The following is a 13,829-nucleotide window of genomic DNA, read 5'->3' as shown; positions in this document are numbered from 1 at the left end:
ACGATGCACTGCGATCAGTTGAGTTCGCGCGCGCGGTCATCGGCTCGATTGGATTTCGCAGATTCGCCGGCGCAAGTGTGCCTACACTATGGCGCGCGGTGCGGCAGTAGACAGTATGACCACGTCAGGTGTGAGCCCGCGCAAAGGAGGATCTGCAGCAGAACCGTTACATTATATTACCGTAATAAATACTTGTATAGACCATAGAAATAATAATATATAGTAAATACAAATTATATAATATTATTAAATCTACAGGATAAATAGTATGTAATGTGAATAATTGGAAACTTTTGTAGACTACTGACTAGGTTTTAATACATATTTAATGTAATAAGAGTATAGGTGTATAGTTTGATCTGATTATGGTAAGATAGATTGATTTTTGCTTAATATTTAATTATTATTTTTATACACTATAAAAATATAACACATTATTATAAATATATATTTATATATAAATTATATGTTTATATAATTAATGCATGTTATATGTAATATACTGGATGATTTAATAATGTAAGACCCTCATCATTTCAAAAACGTTTATGAAAATATTTTTTTTTTATTAATTTTAAAATCGTTAAAAATAATATTTTTCTAAAACAAATACCTATAATATTTTTACTATTTTTCATCGTGATAATTTTCTTAAATTATTTACTTTTTAATGACAAATACATATATTGTTAATACCTTATTCCAAATCGTCTATGTATACTTGTATGAGTACTTCTATGTATAAAAATTGAATTTTGGTCTTCTAACGAATAGTTAATAAATTATAGATATTTGAAGTTTTGATGAGTGGAGAAGAATAGTACAGAGATAGGCCGAAAAATGATGATTTAGTACTCACTCCAATCATCTAAACTTTAAATACTAATAAATTTATAATACAATTATTATAATCTTCGAAATTAAATTTTTAAACATTCTGCTTCAGAATATGAAATTTAAAATATATCCTATAATTCAAAAGAGTAAACATTTAAAAAAAATGGTAAAAATTTTGTTTTTTAAGAACTTAAAATTATGTAAAAATAAATATTTTTATAAATGTTTATGAAATAATTAAAGTCTTACGTTAAATCACTCTGCATATTATGTATAATATATATATATATACATAGATATTTATTTGTTTTAGTGTATACAGGTGTCCCGTGAAGATTTACTCATTGCAATATCTCATGAAAAAATGGATATATCATAATTTTGGTGTTTTATAAGATTTTATAAGAGTGGTGTAATAAGATTCACAGGAACAATAACTACAAATATTTTGTGTTTTAATTTATTTTAATCTTTTGGTAAAAAATAAAAATAAATTTACCTATTTAATTATTTTAAAATAAATTGAAAATAACCATTTTGTAAAGTTCATTTTTATGAAAATATAGCCGTTTCAACATTTTAATTTTATTAATTTCCTGATTTTTAATATTTTTTCTAGTTTTGAAAAAAAACTGTGAATTATTTAATACGATACAGTGGTTCTATCATTGTATCAAATTGTGGCCCGCGTGCTAGTTCGGTCGGCGAACGCTTTTTCTCGATACTAGAAAAATATTAAAAATCAGGATATTAATGAAATAAAAATGTTGAAACGTCAATATTTTCAAAAAATGAACTTTACAAAATGTTTATTTTCAATTTTTTTTATAATAAATGCACTATAATAATAATGCACATTTTTAATAACAAAAATTATAAAAATTCAAAAATCTTATTGTTATTCATAAAATGTTTGAGGTTTTTAAATTGATTCAATACAAGATTCCTTTTCTTGCAGCAATCGAAAAAAAGTAAAAAGGTTAATGAGTAGATATGTACAGTCATATTAATTTATGAGTGCTTGAAATTTTACTTTTATTGAAACTTTAAGCCATTCTGAATATTGTTTTTAATAATAGGCAATGATATTTTCAAATTATTTAGTATGAATTTAAGCTATTTATTAAATGATCCTATTTATTAAAAATCTTTCGAACGATTAACAACTATTTGATGGTTAAACATTTAGATTCAATTAGTTTAAATAAATATTGTTTAAAACTTACGCTGTGTAGTCTTATTGTCATTGAATACCTGCATTAATATATTATTGATTATACATATTAACGACCGGTTGTCTCTCATACGATTTCATGACTAATGATATAATTCATAAAAGTCCAAAGTTCACCAAGTTGAAAAATGTACAGAAGCCAACATTTCAATGGAATCACAATAAGCATACATGCCATGCTTCTTAGAACTCATGGTTTCTACGTTAATTAATCTATTTAAATATAAGTAACCACGGTCGTGATTTATGCATTGTATAATATTCTAGTTTATAGTATTTTATACTATGTATAGGAGTATCTACATAAATGTACAAAAAACCATGGAAATATATTCATTTATTATATTATTATTAGATACCTTCTACAGTTATAACTAGGGAACGGATTTAAATACAAATTGTATTTTTTTCTGAATGTCCAAAACATTGCTTTCCAAGCACAAAGTTCATTTCATATTTTCATACATCAAGGAATTAAAAAATGTAACTTTTGTTTTGTATTTATAGTACATTTTTTATGTTTTTAAGTCATTTTTATATAAGAATTGATAAAATTTGATCAAAATTAAGCAACCTGATTGTACAATGCTATTTTTAAACTCAATATATTAAAAGTATAACAAAATATGTATTTATCTAAATGTATCATTTATTTTTTGGAAATAATATTCAGAGTAAAAAGAAGATAGGAGAACAAAAAGATGATGAAAATGATACGAATAATTAATACTCAAGAATAAAAATGTATATAATTAAATAAATCTTTTCAATGTTAAAAATAATATTAAGAGAATTTTTTTAGTGTAATTATTTATAATATTCAAATTTTAAATGCGTGTGCCTATGTTACTTACAACTTACTCCTTGAGCAGGGTCTGATTGAATCAATTAAATTAATTATTTTATTAATAACTACTAAAGAAGCTATTATATTACATACATGTTAGTAAACCTTTTGTCATAATAATTTGTTTTTTTTTTACTTTTTAGAAATCCATCTCCAAATGAACTCAATTGATGAAATCCAATGATTAATTTATTTATATTAACAAATAAGAAATCATAATCTGCATACCAGCAAACCATTTTGATGGTAAATTAACTGATTTTATATTTTTTAAATACCTATGTATAATGCTATACTAGGCTCTACTTTAATTCAATATTTATTTACTTATTTATTTATTTGAAGTTGCCCGCATTCAACCCGCTCCACCACGACATGATGATTGATTAGAGATTGCGCTGCGTTTCGTTGTACCCAACATCTCAAAGAGCCCGTCAAATAGTGGTCATACTATACAAAAGCCGAACTTTTACTTGACTACTTTGACTTTTACCCTAACGGATATGACCGATCATTTTCCTACAATGCATCTTATTGAAGAAAATAATAACTCCATTATAAATATAGAATTTGATACAGTCGAGATCAGAAATATAATTAATATTGACCACTTAAATATTATGCTTCTTAGTATAGAAATCTGGGATATAATATTATAAAATATTAATATTAATAAAGCTTACGAAATTTTCTCTAAAAAAATAAAATAACTTATTAATTTATCAACTAATACCTAATATTATCAAATATTCTAAGATGAATAAAAAGACAACTTAAAAAATGAATACCTAACGCAAGGTTTAATATTTTCTTTATTATGAAAAGAAATGTATTAACGAATATACTACCTCTAAGACTATTTGATAGAGAATTAAAATAAAAATATAATCGTTATAGAACTTTATTAAAGATTTTAATAAAATAGGCAAACATATTTCATTACCAAAAAAAAAAAAGAAAAGGATATTAGTAGGTAGGGATTCAAAATCTATTTGGAAAATTAAAAATGAAGAATTAGGTAAAAATAATACTTAGGTATAAATGTATAATATTAAGTATATTTATTTTATTTATAATATTTAAACAAGAATTTCGATTTCTGTACTGTACCTACCCTTTTTAATACTTTTAGATGGTCTTTTTTTATATATATATAATATTTTATTTCTTTTGATTTAATACTATATATATATACCTTTTACCAATAAATAAAGCTTCTTTTTAATTATTTTACATCTAATACAATATGGTAATCGATTATACATATTATTATTATATTACCGTTAAATTCACTATAGTTTCAATTATATTTTATATTTATATTGTTGTGTATAATATGTATATTTTATTACGAACATGGCCTAAACTATATTTTCTCTACATATTAAAATAAGACCTATTTGTAAAATGTATTATATGATGACTGATGATAACAATACATTTTGCAACTATATAACTTTATTTTAATATAACTATATGCTTTTTATGTATTAATACTTATTAATGATATTTCGATATTTTCTTTCCAGGTGTTGTAAAAACAATTGATTTTTAGTTTTTATAAATAAAAGTAGTTATAAAACCATTATTTTTGTATGTTTTTTATCTTTGAATTTTAACTTGAACTCGGAATAGCTCATTAATTTCGTGATATTTATTATTTATCATTCATAGGTGTTTGATATAATTTTATATAAACAATACCAATATTATGATTATTATGATACAATGACTATTGATTGACGAGTATACTTTTTGTGGCCTTGCAATGATTTTAAAGTGACCTACTAACATTTTGGCATCAATATCCTTAATCAAATTCTACCAAGGTTATAATTATTTATTTTCAATTTAACGTCTTATTTTAAACATTACTTTATCATTATTATAATTGCCTATACGTGATACGTCTATACTGATTGACTAACCTACAGTCCTAACTTAACCAAACCTTATTATTTTGTTCGCTTAATAAAAAAATACAAAAATGTTTATTCCAATTATACGCATTTTTAATTTTGAAACTACAATAATATAATATATTAATCTCTATGATTTTAAACATGTTGCAATGTTTCATGACTATTGATTTCATATATACATTACTTATAAACTATAGTATACAAGTATCATAGGCGCAATTAGGGTCAAAAATCTGAGGGGGTTAAAAATATTTACAAGTCTCATGTTTAATCTAAAAATGTTCTACCCTTCATAATCACCTAGCAATGCTTTATATTGGAGATTTTTTAAGAGAAATGTGGCAAAAGCCCAACATATTTAATTGTTTGTAAATAAGATAGGTAGGCATGTTTTGACAATACAGTTTTAAGTAACCTGGTTATTAATTTAGTAAAAATAAGCTATGCATACTTACTCATAATAAATATATAATAAAATGAGGATGTCATAACACTCATAACCTCCTAACACTTCCTTTTTACATGCTACTGTCTAATCAATAAAAATAGAGAGCTTAAAAAAATAATACACCTATTTATTAATAAAAAGTATTGAAAATGAGCGTTCGCATGTAGCTGAACTTATAGGTATTGTTACTGTAATTTGTAACAGCTTATATAAATTTGGATAGATATGGTTTTCAACAACTTTTTTTAAATCATTAAAATCAAAATAATTTTTTTAGACTTTTAAACAATTATGTGCAACTACCATTTCGGACCTTAAACTGTCGATTTCCTATTGGAAATTATAACTGATAAGCTGTAATAAATTTGTTATATAATATAAACGTCAATAAATATTAAATTATTTTTTTAGTTGTAATTAAATGGTTTCAATAATTTTAATAAGCTTCAAGTAAAATCGTTTAAAAACTGGGAGAGGAGCTATGGATAAAACTGGGGAAGCTAAGCCCCCAAGCCCCCTCTAATTGCGCCTATGAGTCAAGTATGCTAAATATACTTACGTCTTATAAATTATAATTATAATGTATTAGGTTCCGTAACAATGACTATAATAGGTAAGTAAAAAAACTAAATATAATATCTTTATATCTTTATAGAGATTGTATAGTCTAGTATAATAGGCTAATGTAGGAGTATCACATTATTGAATTTTAAAATATATTTATATTGCGTCCGGTTTTTACAGCGTTATATTTTAACAATATTATTAAAATACGCGATGTAAGTACAAAAGTTTCATACATCAAGTCGTATTTATTTATTTCTCATCACAATACTAAAAATCATACCTAATGATAAATGTCATTAAGTGATAAGATTAATTAAAATAACTTATACTAAATGTTTTTTAATTCAAAATGTGTATGCTAAATAAATAATATCTTATACTAAATAGTATAAATTAAAGTGAAAGATTACTAAAATTAATAAAAGCCTCATTAATCATACAAATCTTCTAATAAGTAATAGGTATTGCTAATTTTACCTCAAACGATATTATATTGCTTTTCCTACTTAGTAACTGACGTATGTATTCTATATTGACTTTTTTGGTATTAAAATACTTACAAACTCCCAAAATAATAATAATAATAATTAATATTTTTTTTTTATTTTTTATAATATAAAGCATGAAGAGTTTTTCACATAATTTAGAATAGACGCTATTTCATATAATGTACACAATTAATATACATTTCACGAAATAAATGATCATTACACATCATACATCGAGTAATACATGTACCTATTCACATTATTAAAATTTCAGGGTACTAATATCTATTTCACAAATAGAATAATTTTACTAAATACAAACAACATACATATAACAATACATATTGCTTGGTATTTTGTTTGCTAAAAATATTGGTATAATATAGAATAAATATTGTCTTGGCGCACTCTATAGACTATAATCTATAAGTACTGTATAATTCAGGGGTGACAAACTTTAATAGACTTGCAATCGACCGAGTTGTCGGAGGTTGTCGCAATCGACTTAAAAAAAAAAATCAATAGACAAAAAAATATATGTACATGAGTGTTACACTACTTTTATTCTATATCAGTGTATAATCTCGTTTTTCATAGTTATTCATTACCTTTTTCTAAATCTAATTTTTATATTCACGGGATATACAAAGATACACAAATTTACAAAAAGAAATTATTTTATTTGTTTTCTGAAAACAATTCAAAAATTCAAGAAAATGCGAAAGGGTGTCTGCAGTGTCACTGCAAGGTATAATGTATAATATATATACTACATCTGGACAGATACTAAAGAACCTTAACTGAAAATACCAAGAAAACAACATATTTTTTAGATTTTTATTTGCAGGTGAGTGAACAAAAATAATGATGTTCATCTAGTGCTTCCATACTACATTACTATACAAAAGGTTAGTATCTTGACTGGGTTTTTGGATTTTCAAGATGACCCTATAATTTCTTTGTTGGGTACATTTGCTTGCGTAGTTATATAAATATATAAGGTAGTTCTTACAACAGTTATAACAGTAAACAGATATTTCAAGTAGTTTTGTTATTTACACAGAATTATAATGATTAATTAGTTTCCGAATTCCTGTGTGCTATAGATTTGATCTGTATTCCAAATTGTAAAACTAATGTATTATAATATATACATATAGTAGCATTATTATTTATTAAGAGTTTTAACAATAATATTATACATAGCTAATAGAATTGTCAATTTATTCTGTCTCACGATGTACGTATATATTTAATTCTAACGATTTGTTATATGATTTGTAACTCCACGTAAACATCTTTTTACATGTTTTTCATACTATTGTTTGTTTTTTTATCACTATAATAACCCTTACTTGTACATATTTGTATAGTTGTATAGTTCTTTTCAAAAATAAAAAGTAAAATGATTTATTATCAAAAAAAAGCCGTCAAGAAAGTGCAGCTTCGCTGTACGTAAAGTTGAGTGTACCTCATTATTAAGTACTCTGTAATTTGGAATGCAAGTGCGTCAAATTTAAATTCAATAATAAATCAATCATCAATGTATACATTGTAAGACGATTCTGCGTGAAGACGATCTAACTTTTTGGCAACTATAATTATGATTTATTTTATCTTCATCATTTTTTTCTTTTTTAGGTAGATATTTTTGATTGTGTCTATATTTATAGACATTTTTAATTATAATCTTAATGAAGTCGGATAATTTAATGAAACTCAAAGATTTGAGATAAATATTAAGTTGTAATTAAAAAACTATGACCTATGAGGAGGATATTTTCAAAATATTTAGACTAGTTTACATTTATACCACGAACCTATTTACACTGTTCTGCCGTTCTGCGTTACGTCAATAATGTTTATGAAAATAATAATAAATGTTAAATTGTTATAATATTTTAAATACCTATAATGCTTTTTAGCTGAAAATCACTTAACTTTGAGGGTTGTACAAGTTGTAGAAACATTTTCCTTAATTATACAATAAGAGTATTGACATTTTTAATGATGAGGGTAGTGAAGCAAAAAAAATTTTCTCTGGGAATATTAGGAATTATTAGTTACGACGCGTTACTTATGGTGTTATATAATACTGACAATCGATAATATATTGAACTAATAAACATCGAAATAATGATTATAATGATGTACTTTTTCTATTTCTACAGACTGTAGACACTTTAATTTACGAATTATATAAATATTCTTAATTTAATAAGATAACTTAGTTGAAGAAAATATGATAATAGATAATTTTAAAACCTCAAACTCTTTTTTTTACACTAGTCGATATACATTATACAATATACATAAATTATTCAATAATTACATAATTTGTTACTTTTATTGAAGATAAATTTTTACAATACTGATGTAGGTATAGATTTTTATTATTTTCTTAAAAATTTAAGAATTTGTATAGCATATGTTCTAAAATCGGGAAATTGTGCATTCTATCATTTTTCCATGAATTAAAAAAATAAAAATTATAATAAAGACTATAACTCCCAAAAGCTATTTTAGAATTAATTTAATTATAAAAATAAAAAATTTAATTTTAAAAAAATAATGAAAAATTAGATTGAATAAAGAGTTTTACATAATTACATCCATGACAGGGTCGCCCAGAAGGAGGGGCCAGTGGGAGCCATTGCCCCCCTGAGATTTTTCGTGTCACTTATAAAATTGGAAGTTTTTTACATAAAGCTGATCTTGGGTATTCAGCGATTATTCGATAATCCTTGTATTTAACAAGTCATATAGAAGATATTTAATCGTAAAAATAGACATTATGATTATTTTCAATCGCTGAGTCACTTTTGGTTGGTTCCGGAAGATTGTCTGTTAGCGCGGACGAGCCAAAGTAATTAATTTAATTAATTTATTTGCTTCAAACAAAAGGAGATTGCCATTCCTTTTTTAATAAAATAATAAAATATGAAGTAAGTTCAATCAAATAAAATTGTTTTTTGTATAAAGTGTTTAAACTTTATAATGTTTTTTCTAATAAATATTAGAATTAATAGTGTAAGTTTATATTAACTTAAATTAGTTTTGATTTAAAAAAAAAATTAATTATAGTATTACTAAATATGAGTACATTTCTGCGGTCGTCCCTGATCCATAAGGACTAACTGCAGACTAAGTGTATCATATACTTGAATATATCTATGTTTTAGTGTTTAACATTATGCTATTAGGTAAATGTGACTAAAATAATTAATAATTATTGATTATGTAGGTTGTAGGTAGTATTCTTTTAATTTAATAAACCAATTAATGTGGACTTCATAAAAAACATAAGACATAAAATAACCACAAGTGAAAAATAAAAATGTAATATATTAAATTTTACATTTTAGGTCAAAAAAACCTATACTTATACGTTTACTATTATATAAAAATATCTATTATACCTATGTGTCAACGCTAACAATACTTAATAGATTAGCCTTAAGATTATTCAATTAATAGAACTAAACTATATGTCGGGCTGTATTTTAAATTATGACACCTCGGAGCACTTATGATACCACCTTTTTGTTATCATATTAAATTTTATTTAAACATCAGAACAAACAAATACAAATTATAAAAGTATAAATCCTTGTATTTTGTATAAACCGTACCTATATTTAATAATTAGGACAGATATTTATACATAGTTTTGCATATTTTTTTTCTTTATTGATGAAAATTATAAAATACAATATAAATAATAATTGTTCAAGATCTTATAAATAAAAGCAAACAAGCGTGGATCCAAAAGAGAGTGTGTGCTGACTGTGCTGGGGTGTTATAGTACCGGGGATGGGAAAATTACTTGAAAGAAAGTAATTAATTACAAATTAAAAATTTCTAAAAATCACAATAATTAATTACCAATTACAAATTACATCAACATTTAATAATGGATTACCAATTATTACAAATGACTAGAGTAATTGAATCACTGTTATTGAAAAGTGCCCAACCCTGTTCAACACCCTCCTTGAAATGTTACTTACATAGTTACATTTATTGTTTACTATCACAGTACCACACCACTACAATAACAATGAGAAATATTATACTTCGTTTTTTAAATTTCCATTTGTCATTTGTCAAATCAACAGTACCTACTAAACCTACATATTAAAAAAAATAAAAATAAAATCACATTATATTATTTATATTAAATACAAAAAATAAATCATATAAATTTACCACTAATTATAATAAATTACCACTCGTGGAGGGGGGAGTCATATCAAAGCTAATATCCTAATACTGGCTTATATTATTAACAAGGTATCCATTAAATTTTTATAATTTGTTCCTATAATGGTTGTGTCTATTAACTACCTATCGACAATAGTGTAAATTATATTTTACTTTGGACAAAAGTGAAATGTTTATTGTATAAGACGGTGGTAAATTCTCCCAATTTTTAAACTAGTTAAATCTCTCAGATCAACATTATTATATTAAACTGAAACATATATTGCACTATAAAATCAAAATTTGTCACAAGTTAATTAAAAGTTCAAAGTTATTTAGCAATTTATACATTTCATTATTTTTTAATGTGTACGTTTATATTATTATAAACATTAAATTATTATGATATACAATATTATAATATAATGTACAAAGTTATTATAATAGATTTAAGAGCCACATACTCTTCAAGTAGTATTGAAGTAGACCTGTGACAGTTCACATACACCCTTCAGGTGTTCAAATAGTACTGAAGTAGATCCAGAGGAGTTTATAGGTCACTAAAATAGGAAGGGTTTACAACGGAGATGCCCAATTGCAGCTCACAGGTAGTCTAATTTTGTCCCCTATGTACAGGTATCTCAATTGCGCCTAAACACACATTGGTTCACAAAATAACATATAATTAATAAAATGGGTATATATATATATATATATATATATATATATATTATATAGCGAAAAATAAAAATAAAGTTTTATAAATATGAGTTTTCATTAAAGTGCATCATAAATAGTATATTATACGTCATTTAAAATATAGTCTTATTCATAAAAGGGAAAAAAATGTTTACAATAAAAATGGATAGGTGGTAGTTAGGCCTTATTATAGCTAAATAATATATTGTGGATTCCACCTAATAGTAGGCACCGGTTAATATGGGTAAAATAGTCTGGTCCCAATACAAATGTTTATTAACAAGGTTAAAAAAACTGCGTAATATTTATATATTTATTTAATTTAATTTCATATACATATGAATACTGGGCCCCATTGAGATGACTCGTGTGGGGGTCTAGGAGTTAAAAAATATAATAATTACATATAAATTACAAGTATATAGTTAAAATGAAAATTTATAAAAAGAAATAAGCGTATGAAGATTTGAGGTGTATACAACTTGAGTTAGGTAACTTATAATAGTTAAACAATTGAAAATAAGTAGAGAAATATTATTATAAATTAAATTCGTAAGGAGAATCCAATAGCCACTGTAGAATGCTCCTTTTAAATAAGTTTATTGGGAGGTTTGTTATATAAGAATATAAGATGATATTTTAATGTATAGTTTGGTACTAATTGTTTCAAAATGTTTGCTTGTTGTGGTTTTTTTACTTTTTTTTTTTTATGTAAAAATGGTTTTTTGCGTATTTAGTGTTGGCTCCGTGCGTTATTGGTTGCAATAAATTATGATTTTTTATGAATATAGTTGTTATTTTTAAATATATTTTTTTAATAGGAAGTACGCTTAGTTCAGTATATAAGCTTTTTGTTGGGTACATACGGTCTTTATTGAGCAATAATCTAATAATTCGATTTTGACAGAAATAGATGAAGTAGATGACTTAAAGTATTTTCGAAAGCGTCACCTCAGTCTATACCATATGAGATAATCAATTCAACCAACACTAAATAAATCTTACGTATTTTTAGTAATTCTAGAACTTTATTTAAATTTCTTATTATATACATCATTTTTCGAAGTTTTTTTTCTTAATTATTCAATTTGGTTTTTCCATTTTATATTGCTATTTATTTCGATACCTAAATAATTAACGTTATATTCAATATTTATTGATTCACAACAGCAATTATTGTCTAGTTGTGTGCAGGGGTCATAATGAATTTTTATTTTTGTTTTAGTAGGTAATACATTTTCTATTAAGGCATGACGGACAACACATGTTTTTCTAAATTTAAAAATAGATTATTTTCAGTTAACCATTTTTTTTATCAATTGTAAGTCGGTTTTTATTATATTAAATATTTCATCCCACGAGTCACCTGTACATAGCATAACTGTATCATCTGCATAGCAAATTAGTTGACTTTTTAAGGGGATTGTGTGAATAATATTTAGCTGTATGTTGAAAAGTATGGGGGAGACTGTTCCTGTATGGGACCTCGATTCGGTTTATGTGGGAAAAGTTTATTTTATAATAGCGTTAGAATATACACATATGTATTTAAAAACGACTAATTTAATCGGGTTTCGTTGTATCTATGAGATCGTGTTTATCGAAAGTAATACAAATAATTACCACCCCGTTCTGAATATTATACCAAAAATGGCACAAATTAATTTTTTATAATTTCAATTGTTGAAAATAACGTTACAACGTTATTGCATGTACGCCCTTTCACAAAAATGTGAACAATTTTGATGTAAAGTACATCTACCTAGCGGTAAAATTGTGAACTTCAGATTAAATATAAACGACTGAAAATATTATTATTGTGCAAAGTGAAAAACTACCCACTTTATGTTATTACAATACTACAAGAATAACAATTTGATACTACTAATCTTAGCTAAAAAAAAATACTACTTTGTGGCTTGTAGTACTTTTTGTCCGGAATATTATAAAAATAAGTATAGATTTTTAAGTTTAAATAGTAATACTTATTGAAATATATTGTAAAATAATTTTGTGCCCAAACTAACCCTTAATCGTCTTTTAGGGGTAGGTTCACTTGAATATTTTTTAAAATATTTTTCTCATTATCCTGGTGTTTTTTTTACAATCAGTATATTTTTTTTGGAAAAAATAAAAGCTCATACAGAGATTTTGTTGACTTTTTTGATATTATAATTTTTTTTGAACTTATTAACACTATATTATCATCGAGTAGAATTGCCAAATAATACACTATATCCAATTGATATCTTTGACAAAATTTTTTTTTGTCAAGTTTTTATAATTTAATACACAGATAGGTAGGTGTGTATCTACTAGCGCCTAGCGGTAGATACGTTACGAATGTTCTTTAATAGGTACCTAGTTAACGATTAGCGCATTTACGCTCAGGTTAAGACCATAAAAATGTGTATAACAATATTTTATATTATAAAGTGTGTACACAAAAAAATACATTACTTTTAGGATGATGAAAATACAATTTGTAGTAAGTACACTAGTTTTCTTCTCATACTCATTATCCGAAATATAATATTTTAATGTAATTATATAATTATAAAAAATTATTTTTTATTATTAGAAT

The 13,829-nt window shown here is 24.6% G+C and overlaps 1 long non-coding RNA gene across 1 annotated transcript; it reads left to right on the top strand.

The window, feature by feature from the left end:
• Positions 1-4: 4 nt before the first annotated feature.
• LOC113554177 lies at positions 5-3,595 on the top strand. Its single transcript, XR_003405236.1, has 3 exons — positions 5-181; positions 3,062-3,164; positions 3,264-3,595. It is a non-coding gene; the product is annotated as an uncharacterized LOC113554177 (long non-coding RNA).
• The last annotated feature ends 10,234 nt before the right edge of the window (positions 3,596-13,829 follow it).

Source organism: Rhopalosiphum maidis, chromosome 2, assembly GCF_003676215.2.
Source record: "Rhopalosiphum maidis isolate BTI-1 chromosome 2, ASM367621v3, whole genome shotgun sequence".
Classification (NCBI taxonomy): Eukaryota; Metazoa; Arthropoda; class Insecta; order Hemiptera; family Aphididae; genus Rhopalosiphum; species Rhopalosiphum maidis.
This window is presented reverse-complemented; position numbering and strand designations above follow the sequence as displayed.